Here is a 17,166-nt window from a genome sequence, read left to right as displayed (position 1 = left end):
TGTAGCGAAGCGTCCCTAAAGTTCCGGTCGTCCTACTTTGTTGACGGCCAACATTATGGTTATGTGCCAAGACCGCTAGAAGAGTCCGATTTATCATGCCTTCCATGCCAAAATGCAATCTTTTGGGCCTGTACTTTAGGCACATATTGTGGAACACCTCCAAATCTCCTGTGTGGCAGAATTCCGTGAGTCCCCTCAAATCTCTTGTTATAGTTTTATCAAATACAATCTTTTCAATGGCCTTGTGAGTGGGTGATGAAGGAATCAACCACTTCTTCTTCCGTGCCTCCTCTGTGGACAAATGGCCATGTTCACATTTGTGGAAATGCTCATTTGTCGACCATCGATGTACGTTGCTACAGTGCAACATTACTGACCGCCATTTTTCCAGTAGAATTTCCAACGACCCTTCACATGTTTTTGAGCTCCACCAAAGATGGTTGCTGATTGACTTGGACCACTGTGAAATACCTTGCATATCTTTTTTTTTTCCTGCAGCCGACAATTTTTTATTGATTGTTTTTGCAAGATGCCATACGTCAAATTGGTGATTTATATTTTTGTACTCTTCTCTCATTGTCTTGGCAATTGAAACGTGTCTGTCCGTGGCTATCAGGTCGATCACCATTCCCCGCGATTGTAGTTCTTGCAATGATGCTACAAAGCCAACTTTCTCCATGGCCACTGAGGATGTACTTTGTGACACCTGCACGACCACCGAACTCACAATTTTCTTACTTTCCATGTCCTGAAAGTGGTAGGTGCAGTACTTGGCTGAAAATCCTGGGCTGTCGCACTGTCCATCACCGGCTAGCCTGAAGCGTTTGCCCGCGAATGTACTTTCCATTGACATTTTTTCCATTCTCCAAGCTTCGCTGATGGCTGGAAATAGATAATCGGTTTGGTATTTGTAGAACTGACTTTTCGCAATGAAATGGATTCCCACAAACTGAAAGAAATACTGTAACTTTTTAAAACTTGAACCACTAAAAAGTGCGGCCGCTGCACAAAGTAGATTGCCTGCTGGCAGTTGCCCCAGCATGGGTTGTGCAGACCATGCGAACGGATGATATTGTGTACAGGTGGCATGTATTTTAAGGTTAGTGCCTCGAATTGCACGAGTCACATTAATCAATGGCTCCCCACATACTTCCCCACCAACCCAATGCCCACATTTCATCATCATAATAATATCCATCAAACAGCTATCGAATACAATGAATTTGGCCTCTTTCCTTATACTGTCACTCTGCATCCCAGCTGGTTCGGCCTGTAACGTTGAGGACATGTCACTCGCATGAAAGGTACAATCTCTGATATCGTCTTCCGCTATGCTGAGTGATATTGATGGTGTTTCATTGTCGTCCACTTCATTCTCTTCCATTGCAACATCTGTTCCTTGTCCGGAGATGGGAGAAAAAAACAATGTCTTCAACTTTCGCGCGCTCTTATTTTTTGCGGGTGTGGATTCTGTGAATTGATCTCCGACTGCATCCAAACTACCAGGAGGACATTCACTATCAATGGCTGGTGGTGGTATAGCTCCGTTGTCAATCACTTCATATTCTTCCCATTGGCACGATGCATCTCCAGTCTCAAGTCCCTGCCAAAAGGTTTGACAAGCAACATCTCTCGTTCGCTTCACTGTCTGTGTAGATCTAGTTCTTACACCCACTCGCAACTAGAGGACAGATTAGAAAAGGGATGTTCAGTTTAAACACAACTTACAGTATTGAACTATTGACAGTGAAAGACAACATAATATAGTGAACAGGACACTAACCTTCTTTTGCTTTCTTTTCTTTGAAACTTTCTTGCCTAGAAATTCAACATCTGGACGCTGTTGCTCCGACTCGTGTGTGCATGTCTCCACTTCCTCTCGCGCTGCAACGACTATATTTTCATGATAAGCACATCCATCACTCACTGAGGCTCCATCGACTCCCTGAAACATAGAACTTTCATTAGTATGTATAATAATATTGAAAACACAAAATGTACTTGGGGACCAATACCCATACGTACATCTCAATAGCAAAACACGAATGAACGCATTGTGTAGAACATTCAAACGACAATAGTTCACGCATTGTTGATCTAGTTAGATTGAACTGTCAAGATCCATACCTCGGGCTCCGCATAGACTTCCATTGATGATATTATTGAAGATGACGCTTCAGCAACTCCCTGAAACACAGTAATTGCATTAGTATGGTTTTCTATTTTGTTTAAAAGAACATAAACTTTCTGCAGGCGTCAACGGCTCATCTAAATAGACCTGCACAAATGATCAGTTGTCTAAAATAAATAATGGATATCTAAATATGATTCGATTTGCTCCATCGTTGGAAGTGTCACCACCCAGAGATCTGCATCAACTACTAGGGGTGATGTTCTTGTTGAAGAAGCTCCGTCAGCTCCCTGAAACATAGTACTTGCGTTAATAAAGAAGGAAGTATAGCGGATGTAATCACGTCATTTGATCTCGCATGATTGATCTGTCAGTATCCATACCTCGAAATGCATAAGAACATCAAGGGACGCTGTAACTGCGGTGCACACTTCTGCAAGCTGTTGCGCCGACCCGTAACTGCATGCTCCCCCTTCTTCTTGGACTAATGCTCCATCGACTCCCTGAAACATAGGACTTTCATTAGTAATGAACACAATATTGAAAAAAGAAGACACATAGGAGGGCGACGACAGAAGGACATACCAATGGCTAAAAACGAAAGAAACATTGTGTGTAACAATCACGCTACAAGAATGCAAGATCTGATGATCTCCATCGATGGAACTGTCCGGAAACGTACCTCGAGCATCTGAGTGACATCTACGGTTGTCGTCAATGCGTTGGACTCCTCAGCATCTCCCTGAAAGACAGTACTTGCATTATTTTGGATAACAATAATTATAACTGAAAACAAAGACTAGAGGACGAGTACTGTGGTGTACCATTAGGTAAAATGATTACACGATCAATTAAAACTATTGATTTACATGCCTAAAACAAGTCAGTGTCAGAATAGCTAAGTAAGATTACCCGATAGGCGCTTGAAGTGGCTGATGACTGCAATAACGACACGGATGGAGAATCTTCCGCCTTCATATTGAGTGGATACATAAATGGGGAAATTATTGTTAGCTAATGCTACACACTACCGCAAGGCCGAGAGACAAATACGTAAACTTGACTCACCAGTGGAGGGATGTGGACGAATAGAGTGGGAATAGCGGTTGAGAGCAATTTTCGCCTCGCTCGCAGTGTTTTCTTCTTTATTAGCAATGATGTGGAGTACATGTCTGGGCTAAAGTGCCTGCTGCAGATGCGGTATCGATCACCCCTCTTGTCCGCAAAGACTTCAAGGACTCTACTTTCTAGCTCAGAGGCTGGATATCCGCAATATCGGACCCATTCTCTTATCTGATCTATTGTCTTAGGGAAAACATGCATTATAGTATCTTCAGATTTGTTATGGGTCTTCGAAGGGCAACCGCCAATGGAACAGGCAGGCATTATGGAAAGTTCTGAAAAGTAAAGATCAACAATTCTCTATGAATACCAATGTGTTAAAACATTAAATGACACATAAAAGGTTCAATGCAAGGTCCGTTTTGGTTCTTGGAACTATACACGTTATTCACATGCGGATAAGTATTTCAATAACTTTCAAAAAATAGAAAAAGTAATTTGACTAAACTCAGAACATGTGACTAGTTCCTTGCATGTACTGTCGTGAACGAAAAGAAAACATGGATGCAATTTGATGACTACTAGCAAATAGATATAAATTAAAAAATTGGACGCAAAATGATTATGGTACATGGACTTACCTTGACGAACAAACAGTTAGATGCAGGGATCAGAGTAGTTTCTTGTCGTAGAACAGGGAGCAGTTCACAGGTTGCAAACTGACGAGTTTGCTCAAAGTGGTCACGGAAGTTCACAGAGACGAAGAGCAGATAACCAGCACCTTCACGGGTTGACTAGCAAAGCGCAAAGAAGTTCTCATTAGAAATATGAAGTGGGTTATAAAGAATTCGAAACAGGGGTGTGTTTGTGAATGAATGACGTGTATATGTCGTGGCATTATGCGGTCTGCAGGGGGCCGTCCAGCGTGAGGGGGGATGCTTGGCAGGAGACACAGGGTCTGGAGGTAGACATGGGAACAACAAACCCATGCTCTATAGACCACTTTGAAGTGTACATGGTCTTTGGCACCTCTTGGCCTTTATCGCTCCCTGACAGCTCCACTTGCCAGCAGCGCAAGTACCCCGGTGCGAACTGCCTTTGATAGGGCGGGGGGTGGATCGGGGCGGTGGTCGTGCAGACAAGACACAGGAAGACTCGTGAATGGAGACACACTTATGTGGATTGCAGGGGGCCGTCCAGCGTGAGGGGGGATGCTTGGCAGGAGACACGGGGTCTGGAGGTAAACATGGGAACAACAACCCATGCTCTATAGACCACTTTGAAGTGTACATGGTCTTTGGCACCTCTTGGCCTTTATCGCTCCCTGACAGCTCCACTTGCCAGCACAAGTACCCCGGTGCGAACTGCCTTTGATAGGGCGGGGGGGTGGATCGGGGCGGTGGTCGTGCAGACAAGACACAGGAAGACTCGTGAATGGAGACACACTTATGTGGATTGCAGGGGGCCGTCCAGCGTGAGGGGGGATGCTTGGCAGGAGACACGGGGTCTGGAGGTAGACATGGGAACAACAACCCATGCTCTATAGACCACTTTGAAGTGTACATGGTCTTTGGCACCTCTTGGCCTTTATCGCTCCCTGACAGCTCCACTTGCCAGCACAAGTACCCCGGTGCGAACTGCCTTTGATAGGGCGGGGGGGTGGATCGGGGCGGTGGTCGTGCAGACAAGACCCGTTTGCCGCAGTGCCTCACCAAGGAGAGGCCATCTAACTGAATGTAAGAGGATGGCTGCAGGATCTACTACATGGAAGGCAGGGGGGTGAGTTTATAAATACCTCACCCTCCCAGGAGAATATATGGGGGTCATCTCTGTACCCGGTGCCCAAAAAGAGGATTTATTATGATCAACCATATTTATTATTTACCTATAACCATGTTTTGTATCAATAAAATCCAACAGCTTTTTATTGCCAACGCTTGATGCCAACCCACAAAATAATATATGTATGACTGCTGCATATATGGGTTCAACGGTTATGTGGATTGAAGGTGTGCGGCCAGCGTGAGGGAGGATGCTGGCCGGAGACATGTGGTGTGACAAGACAAGGCACTGGAAGGCTATTCAACGGAGACACACTAGATTCATTTAAAAAATCAAAACAACCATTGCTAAAATATATGTTGGGCTTTATTTTAGATTTTAGTTAAACATAAATAATAAACATTACACATTGTAAAGTTGAGGTTGCAGCACATCGAGGGAAAATCCGCGGTATTGTCCACTGTCACTGGGGAAATGTTGTCTAATGGCAAGTACCGCACAGGCAGGTATTACTCTCCGAACGCGGTGTCCGAGCCTCCCGTGAAGCCACCAAGTGAAGCAACGATAGGCCACCAGCCTGTACCACCTGTGAAAAAAAAAGATGCAAACTGTATTAAACTGACCAAACTTTCTTATCAATGTCGATTCAGGTAACACATGTCATTTTTCTTAGAAAAAAATTATATCTAGAAAATGCACTATATGGAACCAATTTACATGCGTTCGAATGATATGTAAATGTAATTTTATATGTGGGAGACGACCATGAAATAGTGGTGGCATCACTGACATCACAAACAGAGTATACTTACTCGTTACTCGGATTACGCGGACGAACAGTGCCACTGTCCGTGAGAGGCAGGCTTCCCTGAACTCTGGCAGCTCGGTGATGCATTGCGGACTTTGCTCGCCTTCCTGCAGACTTTGCTCGCTTTCCGAAATGTAGGCCAAGCACCCGGAATTTTCACGGCAGCAGCAGTTCTCCTCCTCAGTTGGCATTAGCTTGCACCGATTGCACGTGCACCAGGTGGAGACGCCGTCCATGCGACATGGTCCAGGCTCTTCATCCGTTGACTGGTCCTCCCAACTGCCGTCCGAATCCCCATCGTTTTCGCGTGCTTGCCTTTCCAGTAGTTCCTCCTCGGTGTACTCGGGCTCGTACATATACGGCATTATTGTGGCCATTGTGCGGTAAAGATAGTAAAATAATTTACAGAGATGGTACAGGTGTTCACACGGGCTACAAGCGGCGAAGGTAGCTGACCAGAGCACTGAAACGAGTCACAGAATACTCAAAGTAACACAGAGAGAGGAATGGAATCGAAAATCTGCTGCTGTATGTTGTGAAACGGTCTGTTTATACTTATTGGGGAAAGAGGCGTCCTGCCATTTCCATGGCAACACGTCAATAGCTGAGGCGCAGCGATTGTTGACACGAGACGTGCTTGAAATGGGCAGTACGCGTCTGCTGATGTCAGGCTCAGGGGCGGGGGATTTGATTTAGTGCCGCAAAGGCAGGTGAGCCAGGTCGATGCGGCGGAATGATAGGATTATCACAAAATGGAGGCTGATTTCGAGTGCGATAATGGGCGAAAAGTCGGGTAAGGTCCATAGGAAAGTTTCCTACGATCTACCGATTTATGCTTACAAACACATGGCCGACCCGTAGGGACAATAAAAAAAAAGTCCCGGAACTATCCTTTAAAAGCTCACAATTCGATACATTTTATTAAACTGCTTGAATTATTTTTCTGCAACACATTAGGCCTGCATTTTTCCTTTTTTTTTAAATCGAAACATATTCTATATTGATGATATGGATCAGCAAATGGAAGATCTCTTAGATTCAATCAGTCAGGAGGTGAGGTATTACACGGAATGACAGAGTGTTGCTATGTATTATAGGGAATAAAATACCCCCTACAAAAAAATAAAAAGGATATTGCAAGTCGCCTTGGAGCTCCATGACCTGATAAAGGAACTCGTCCGTATCTTGCAATATCCTTATAACTTACGCAAAGGGGTTCTTACTCCCATATATAGTAGCTGGCCACCAAAGTGGATATGGTATTATATTAGGTTTATAGGGAAGCTTGTATCGGATGAGTGCCCACTGACATTTGCCCATATTATAGCATATGTGTACCATTTTTTAAGAATCAGATTTGTGATTTTTCTGTTTGGAAGGCAGGTATTGGCAATAGTTTTTGGAGAGGGTAGTGGAACATACCTTGGAAGCATATCTGGCAGAACGGGTGATGTCTCCTTTTTATTCGCTGGTTCAATAGCTTCCATTTGCAATAAGATGAAATAATTAACACATTGCAACCTCCTGCCTTACGCAGTGTTTTTGGTTGACATGTAGAATATGTTTAAGGTCCCACCCACAGGCTGAACTAGTTGAAAATGATATTTTGGTGGCACCATGCTCCATCAAAATGACTTTGGTTAAATGGAGCAGCATCAATGGATGCATTTGTTGTAGATTTCTGGTGCAGATGCAATTCATATTCTTCCAACACGCAGAGAGAAACATTCTGAGAAGAGATCTTTTTGAAATTGGCAAGGGCTATTGATAAATCAGTTTGGACCTCTTTTAGAACAGCATACTTCGAAAAGACCCAGAAAGGAAATGAGAATGATTGTCATATTAGGGACATTTTGCTGGGGAAACGGTTGGGGGGACTTGTAAAGAGCAAAAACCTTCACTATTTAGATGTTGGGATAGTGAACTACTGGATCAAATCTGCCTCATGCTAAGGATATGTAATCTTCTGAGGTGTGAAGAGTTATTGGGGTTCATGTGGACACCTTTATTACCTTCATAGATAGTAAATGATCTGTTCCCTCCTACCTGTAGAGATTTTGAACTTCTCGAAGTTTGTTGTATTTGTGTCAATAGAAGACTAGGCCACTTGTTGCACTTTTTATTGCTGGATTTGCATAAGTTATACACTTGCACTTTTCTATTAGTGGTTTGCAGTGGTTCAAGTTACTTACCCATGGTAACATTCTTTTTACTGGATGTTCCTCCCACGTAATTCTCATCTTATGGTATTTCCATATCCAGCTTCAGCTGCTTCAGAAATTCTTTTTCCAGCAGACGGCGCTGCACATCGATGTCATTGATGGTATAAAGCGCACCCAGCGACTGTTGGCTTCAGTTCCGTGCCAGCATCTTTATCGCTTGTCCCTCATTGTGGGTCAATGAACTCACCCCCCACCATGCCCCTGCAGAACAAGTCACCCCAGGGATCTCCCCCCTGCCCTCACACATCTCCCCTACCTTTGTGGCCCTTCAGCTGAGCCTCCACTCACTGACCACACAACCTCAGCTCGTAGGTGCCAACTTAATGACACAGGTCAGAAACCTCCACCTGGCACAGTACTTTGTCACCTGAACCCCACTTTGAATTGCCTGCTTGTGGCAAACCAGTGTTTATTAGCCTGCTCTGCACGGCCCCCCAACAGCTCCCTCTCAAGAGCTCCGCCATGCCATGTGACCCATGCTCACCGGAGGGCACCTCAGGTGCCACCCCACAACCCCCCACAAAGGAAGACCAGCAGCAGATGACCCCAAGCCATGAAATAGGGCTGGAGCCCCGCAGGAACTGCGGAGTGGCCAATGTGACCCACATGAACACGCCTGGCATAGTCAATCGGCCATGTCTCTTTCTCCCAGCTACCCCTCTTGTCGGACCACTCAAGGGCAACAAAGTCACCGATCCACAGCGCACCCACCACCAACACAACTCATCAAAAGTGCACAAGGTACAGCAATCAATGCTCCATGTCCCGCATTCCCCTGGCACATGTAACAGCAACAATCCTCTGCACACTCCACAGGACTAAATACCCCCCTCTTGAGCACCAACATCCGTTGGTCTCAGCAGCGTCACAAGCAAGGCCAGCGAAGCATCTCCCCTTTTGGCCCGCCCTGTGCCCCCCCTCCCCAGTCGACACCCTTCGTGATGCTGACTAACTGCAACATTCCCCTTTTTCGTTTTTAAAAACATGTATAGGATAACCCACACTTGACAGTTATTTATCCTGAAAGCGCAAAGACTGCAATCACATGTGTGGAATATTTTTATCCACGCCAATGCGCCACACTGCACCCCTTTGCCAATGGGGAAAGAAAACTCCCAAAAATGGAGGCGATAACCCCCGTGTGCACTAAATCTGCAAAATTGTGCATGGTTCACAAACCACAAAAGAGCTGCACACCCTGCCACACACACAGGCAAAGTTGGTGTAAAAACAGGAATCACTGCTGTCACCTGTCATTTGTCACCTAAAGCAAGGCCACAGACGGCTAAAATCTGAAAATGCCCTTAAAAATCCAGTCATTTTCACAGTGAATTATTGAAAGGAAAGTATGCTGAAGTCGTGGATTCTTCAGGCAGTCAGAGGAATCCAGGCCTACCTGCCTGACAGCTGCTTAAGGAAATTAGCTGTCAAACCCATTTAAAGGTGTTTCTTTTTCTGGGAGAAATTGCAAAATCCACTATTTAAAGCATGTTTGTGAAGAGCTAATTCTTTTAAAATGTCCAAATCCCTTATAAACTGTGCTTCTATTGTATATGTGAAATGAAAAGACTTTAATTGGAAGTAGCCCAGTCTGGAGCTAAATCCACTATTTAATTCGGATCTGAGTGCCTGGCCTGGGAAAGTTGACATCTCAGCTTGACACTTCCTTGAAACCAGGAAGCTTAATGGTTCCCGCATAATGACAACAAGGAGAACAATGAGGCTGCATTAGATATTCGTCTGGGGCTGAAACGAAGAACAAGGGACAGGCTGAGCATTGACCTCTGCTGGGAGAGGCAGGAGCTTCCCCCTCGCGGAAGGGAACACACCATACTGGACATCTGCTACCTGGGAAGGGGAGGTTACAAAGGAGAACATTGCTGTTAAATCCTTATGTTTGATTAAAGTTGAGAACTCTTTAACTGAGCAACGTAAAGAGGAACAAATCTGAAAATTGGTAACATTAACCTAATTTCAGGCTCTTGATTTGAAGATATTGATGAAACTTGTAGCATTTAAGGAACCAAAGTTATGAAAAAAGTCTTATTATAGCAGAATGATTAATGTTGCAAACCCAAGATTGTATGTACATGGTCCACTGATAAGCGCCCAGAGATGTACTGAATTAGAAATGATTAATCCAAACTGTTATAGTTAAAATTGATAAAAATCCGTAGACTGACCAAGACAGCTCACACAAAGATGGGGAGTGAATGTGAAGGTAGACAATCAAATATAAAATATGTGTCCAATTATATTAGGGTACATAATGTTAGAAATGTACATGTGGGCAAAAGTTATGTTTTGGTAAAAATCAATGTGGGAGTTCCTAAATCCTGTCATAAGGATGACAGCTCTGTTCAGACTGCCAACCAGGACAAAGTATGAGCCTGCAGCCACTCACAGCCGGGGGGAAGGTGTGTTTTTGAAATTCTGCTCAAGCCATAAACTGGGGGATGGCATTTGACAGTATAAATATAGGACACTACAGTTTCACTACACATAGGACACTGCTTCCAGAACCCGTCCAGATGTCCGCGCAGCACCTTATTCCGTAACTCTTCATCTTGTAGCTAACTACAGAATTCTTTAAAGATCCAGATTTCTTTGCAGAATCTAGACTTAGTATTGCTGAACTATTGCTAGCTTGACCTAATTGCAAACATCCAAACTTAAAACAATAGTTCTGATCCAGCTTGGCTTGCTACCATTAAGGCTTGCCTGCTGAAACTTGAATACTGCTATCTACTGTGTCCAGTGACCAGAAGGGCCCATCCAAATCCAGTCTGAGGTGCAGTCCAAAATTGACCAGAACCGCGCCGTTGATCTGATCCCTCCATAGGTGCCCTGCTGCCGGTAGACCTGATCCAATTCAATGACCAGAGCTGACGGTCCAATTTAAGTACAAAGGACTGCAAGTATTATCAGGAAGAACTGTGACCCATAGTATATCTGCATTATGTTATCCCAGTCTCAACCCATCCCATCTTTAAATTCAGAACCCTAGTATCGTTAGAATCCTTATTGCGCTGACTTTTCTCTCATCTGTGTTACAAAACCATAACTCCTTAGTGATTTTGAATAACTAAAGTAATTCCCAGAAATCGAGTATCCACCACGGACTGGTTGCGCTGGCCATGTAGCTGTGAAGTTTCATGTGTGGCATTCTCTTGTTCATATTCCTTAATATAGCATAGAAAACTTATCTTTTATTTTTAAAATCGAATTTCTGTTTCCAATTTCGCACCTATTTTGCAAAAACGCCTCTGACTAAAACCTCCTTAACTTCGTCAATTTTAAAGCTAGAAAAGAAATTTCAACTCTCACTGATACCTAAGACCCTTGGCTACATCCACAACTAAAGACTGCATCGAGGAACAGTGTATTTCACCTGTTTTTCTCCAATATTGCATAGTAAAAGTTTCCCGTGAATTTGCAAAGTTCAAAAGTTGACACGTGTCTTTGTCCCATTTCAAAGTGCTTATTCTGATCTACAATGTGTACTGTTTATATTATAGCTCATGTGTGTTAGGACTTGTTTAGTGTTGCTTTCTTCAGAAAGTCTATCCATTTAAGCATTTTTGCACCCTTTGGCATTATTTTACAAAGCAATTTTTACCTGTCAGTTTAAAAGTGTCATTTGCCCAAAATGTTTATTTTTCTCTTGTTTGGGGAGGGAAGATTGCCTATAAACTCTAGACCTTGTCTTTCGTTCCTGAATACCTGCTGGTTACTCACATTTGTGTAGGTTTGCACATTTGTACTCCAGTACTTTGCAGGGGGAACCATTGACCTAAATGCTATCTGTGCCCAAAACAAAACTGTTCTTTTTCCCGTGTTTTCTCTGCTGCATCATTATAAGTGACTTCAATTGCTTGACTTATTTCCTGAATTGTATGGTCCCCGGTAGGGCATTTCTGTGTCATCTCTCTCTTTCTCTCTCTCTCTCCCTCCCTCCCTCTCTCTCTCTCTCTCTCTCTCTCTCTCTCTCTCAAACACTTGTGTGATTGGAATATTAAATAAATAAGTATTAACCTTTACAAACTAGCCTGATTCCTGCTTCAGTGTGACCTAGGGGGTATTTTGAGATCGGTGTGATATGAGTGGTATATCATTCAGAATATTAAATTTATAGACACAAATAAATAAGGGCTTTATTCCACACTACATGCTAGACGAGACTTGGGTGTGTGCCTGATTGAAATCACTTGACAGCTTGGGGCCTCGTACCGCGATTCAGAATTTAAAATACCACCCATGACAGTCTAACACAGCATACTAGCATGCAGGCTACAGACACCTTGCTGGATTGGGGTACTGTACTACACTGTACAAGCACCTCTCAAAATAAATATTCAAAAAATTGGGCCTGTTTAAGAAGATAAATGAACCCTGAAATAAGTCTAAAGGAAATTGATATTTCTGAAATGGCGACCCCAGTAGAAATGAATATTGCTAGGGAACACTTCCTGCACAAACTGTTTGTCAGGAGTGAGTGGCCCAAACAGGATGAACCGGTATGGCTACAGGAAATAAAACGAGTCACTGCAATAGACCTAGATACATGGCAGGACAAGGTTCATTACACCAAGCGCTTAGCGAACTATACATGGCCCCAAAAATAAGAGGAGCAGTGTAAAATTACCAAAATAGCGGCCTACCTGTACCACCACATAGGAATAATACAGGAAAAGCATGCAGACAACATAGATCTGGCAAAGAAGCAAGGGGAAACACTACAGGAAATCAAAACTAATCTGGACTCTGCAGAGCAAAGGCTCCAGAAGAGCCAAGAATCAGTAACAGAGGCTAGGCAGTGTATTACCAAATTAAAGGAAGATTCGGGCTCTCTTATAACAAAAAAATGCAGAGCAAGATAACAAATTACAGACACTGCAAGATGAGTATCAGGAAAAGGTTGACTCTTTAAAACAGAGTCAACAGAAACTGGCACATCAATGAAATAGAGTCTGCGCAGAACAGATAGTCACATTACAGAACCACATAGAATCCTTGAAAGAGGAAAATAATAAATTAATTATTGAAGACATCCACTCTCAAGAGGAATTTGATGAGGAGCGCCAGAAATCGAGTGCATTTAAAAAACAGAGGGATGACCTGGCTGAACAGAGAGGCACTCTAAGTCAGGAGAGGGACGCCTTAGGTCAGGAAGTCAGCCAATTAAAAACTAAGTTAGAGGAAAGAAAGATGGCCCTTCAGGAGTTTAGTAAAGTTAAAACTGAATATGAGAAGCTACTAGAGCACACCCGGCGGGTGGAGGATGTCTGGCAAAGAACACTCAGACCAATAATGACAAAACTCAGGAGGTGAGCCTCCTGCAGCAAAAATTGGCCCAGTATTTCCAATCCAGGCAGGAAGCACAGAGACAAGGAGGCTCTCTGTGAAAAGAATGATAGGCTCCACAAACTGATAGTCATGCAAGAGCAAATCATTGAGACCAGTAAGGCTTTAATAGAGGAGCAAAAGAGTCAAATTTTGGCATGTCACCAGGGAATAGGGGCTGAATGAGATGAGGTAGGAATGGACGGAAAGAAAAACACATGAGCATAACATCAGGAACCCTATCATCAGGGACTTTAGCCCCTTTAGTACCAAAACATTTTTCTGTACATAGGAACCCTCAAGAGGCCCGCAAGGCAGCCTACAACCTGCAATATGCGGAAGACCAGGCCCCACAAGAATTTGTGCAAGAATTAAAACATGCCTTTGCGCAGACCACCAGGAGGGTGCGCACAGGCAGTAGGGAGTTCATTAATACCTTCTTCCATGCACTCCCTAAATACATCATGACCCAGCTGGTGAGGGACTTTCACGAGAAGAGATCACTAGACTGGGCCATTGAACAGGCAACTCGTATTTATGAAGTGCAGAAACAGGTAGAGAATAAAAATACAAATAATAACCCCAAACCAGCCAACACCCCTGCTCCTGATAAGGTGGCAGAGGTGAAATGTGCCCCCATTTTAGATCTGGAAATGGGGGTGGGGGGGCCTGAAAATATTTCTGTGCAAAATCCTTCTAACCAAAGAACCAGAAGGCCCTCGGGCCGATCCCAAACAGGTGGTCAGGGAGGTAATCCCACAAATGGGACCCCTAACTCCCCTGATTATATAAGTCCCCGTTAAAAGGGCAACAGACCCATCCAGGGGTATGTGTAGACGCCCCCAGCCCAAGGGGGGATCCAACCAGGTAGCTGCCAACCCAGGAAACTTCCCTCCTAACTTTCCCCAGGAGGGCAGTAATCCCCCAAATGCCGGGTTGAGCTTCTTTCCCCGGTACCCGCCAAACATCAACCCCCAAAACAACCCTTTTTCCCCCCACTTTCCTGAGCCCAGACAGCCCAATCTGGGAGAGGGGAGGTCAAGGGTGGAGGGTTACCAGAACTATCCCAACCAAGGATATTATGGGAGAAGGGACAGTTACCCTTCCCGTGATCCCCCTAGGATGGAACAGAGACCCCCAGTATCAGCCAGAGCTGCTGTCCCAACTGGAGCGCCAGGTCCAGAACTTGTCACAGGATCTCGGTCGCATATTGAGGGCTCAGCCGAACCCTCAGATGAGCATGGCGACTCAGAACCCCTCAAACCAAGGGTCTGGTACTCAAAAGCAATGATGGGGAGAGAACCCCGATAACCCACCAGCTCCCAGGGAGGAGGCACAGGGGAAAGGGGGGTGTAAAGCCTTAGAGGAACCTTCCTTGCCCACTTGTGAAAAGCCCCTGGAAACACATGAATCGGAACCAAAATCTCTGGCCCCCGAAAGTCTGCAACCTGAGGAAAAGAGGGCGGGTAGGAGAAATAAAACGCCTAAAAAGACCCATTTTGTGGAGGAGGTTAGAGTCTTCCAATTTGATGGAGAGGGGTCCTCAGAGGACTCTGGGAAAAGGATCTTCTCCTTCAGGGATGGAGGAACTCCTCCCAAAGAAAAAAAATGGGTCCCGAGAGATCCTAATCAAGACTGGGTAAGTGGGGACTGAGTTAAAACCGCCCATCATTGAAACCCAGAATGATTGCTTGGAAAACTACCTTGCCCACACCAATTCTGATGATTGCCTCTAAAAAGGGGGTTGGGGCAGCCCAGAATCAGAACCAGGGGAGCCCAAAACTTCCCCAATATCCAACTGTCACCTTTTTCTTAGATTCCCAAGCTCCAAAACAGAATCCAGCCCAAACTACCCCTCTGTCAGAATCAAGAGTAAAGAAATTAACCCACCAATTGGCCCAAAATGCACATTATCTTTGCCCCCTTGAGGAAAAGGAGGGAAGATTGTATGCCTCGGTCAAAATACAGGGTCAATGTACATTTTTTGCACTGGTGGACACTGGATCCCAAGCCACCCTTCTGTCAAAAAGAGCCTTTGATCAGCTGAATTCAGGAAGGGGGGAGAGATACCAGATCCCTCTCACCCCTCTTCCTGGACAACTTCAGAACTTCGATGGGAATGAGATTCCTGTCGAGGGGACTGCGGATTTAGAAATTAAAATTGGGCGACACAAGGTGAAACACCCGGTCATAGTTGTGACTGCAGAGGGCACATCATGTTTACTGGGAATGACATCTTGCGTAGATTGTATAAACAAGGTCCTCTGGACCCAGACTAACCGACCAATAAAATTAAAACATAGCATCAACCATGTTAGTCTAAATGGCACATGCCACATGCCACATGGTTGGACAAAAACCTGACCAAATTGAATTCCATTTTCAAAACAACAAAAACCCCGACGTGACAGTAATTGCAGTAGGACAACAAACTGGTGATGGGAAATCCTCTCTATTTTTGAAAATCAACCTTCCTCCAGTCTCAAGTGGCATTCCACACTGGAAGGAAATACTCTGAAATTCTATACCAATTGACAATCAGAAAATTCCATTCCTATAGTCCAAAATGATAAGAAACCAGCTCAAAGCTTGTCTGCCTAGCAGGTGTATGCTCAAAATTTCCATAGGCAACAAGAGCATAGTCCATAGTTGTTGGCTCATGCGAGATGTCCCTGCTGCATTTTATTTAGGCAGTGACATTCTCAATCGCTTTGCCATTAGTATGGACCTAATACATTTCAAAGCCTGGTCCCGATTAGAGGTAATCACATGGACTTTGATGACCCAGAGAAAGCATTTCGGTCAGCTCAATTGCTGCCATATGCAGTTGAAGTTCAGATTGGAGAGGAAGTCATCATCGCAGAACGAAACTGACTATTCCCACTTAAAGTAAAAATTAAAAGAGGACAGAAACTGCAAAATCCTGATGCATATGTTCACCTCAAAGCCCATTTCCAACAGCAAGTGTTGGGGTTAAACCCAACACCACTAGTCAATACAGAACACAACACCATTCCAATAGTGGTGGATAACAGCGACCTTAGGAGTATCACTCTGGTGCAGGCACCATTATTGGAATGGTGGTTGATGACTGTCATTTTTCTATAGATTTAGGTAATTAACTGATAGGACCAATCCCCAATGACTGTTGTGACAATGATAGCGACAATAAAACAACACAAAACAGGATCTTCACCCGGTATGGGGGGGAATTTCCTGGTATACTCTTCCTGTCCTTATGGTAAGGAAGAGGTGACCTGTGACTTCAGGAGGGATGAGATGATCTTTCAAGTCCACCAGGACTGCCTTCCCCACCTGAAGCAATCAGTCCAAGTCAATACTTTAACCAGGGACTTCTCCACCCAGCTGGAGGAGGCAGCTGAGATAGCCAAACCAGAAGTATTTCCGGGCTTCAGGCAGATGGTTGAAGAGAGAGTCAACCTAGCTGATGCCTGTGAGACTTTGGAGCAAAAGCAAAAATTGAAACAAGTTTTCTTAGATTTTCAGGATCTCTTTGCGGTGGACTCGTATGACTGTGGTCGCACCGAAATCCATACAATTATTCCCACGGACCCTGGCATGACTCCAGTGTTTGTGAAGCAATATCACTTGCCTCTCGCATCCATGGAGTCCCTTACAGAAATAATTAAGAACCTTGAGTCCCGTGGGATAATTCGTCCAGTCCACAGCACCTTCAATAATCTGGTGCTGGGGATTTTGAAACCAAACGCCCAGTGGAGACTCTGTGCTGACCTAAGGGAGCTGAACAAACGGGTCCACACTTCCTGATGGTCTCTTCCCTACATTGACCAGGGGCT

The sequence above is a fragment of the Ambystoma mexicanum genome, chromosome 2p (genome assembly GCF_040938575.1).
Source record: "Ambystoma mexicanum isolate Mex_15411 chromosome 2p, UKY_AmexF1_1, whole genome shotgun sequence".
In the NCBI taxonomy this organism is placed as follows: domain Eukaryota; kingdom Metazoa; phylum Chordata; class Amphibia; order Caudata; family Ambystomatidae; genus Ambystoma; species Ambystoma mexicanum.
Note: the sequence above shows the minus strand (reverse complement) of the source record.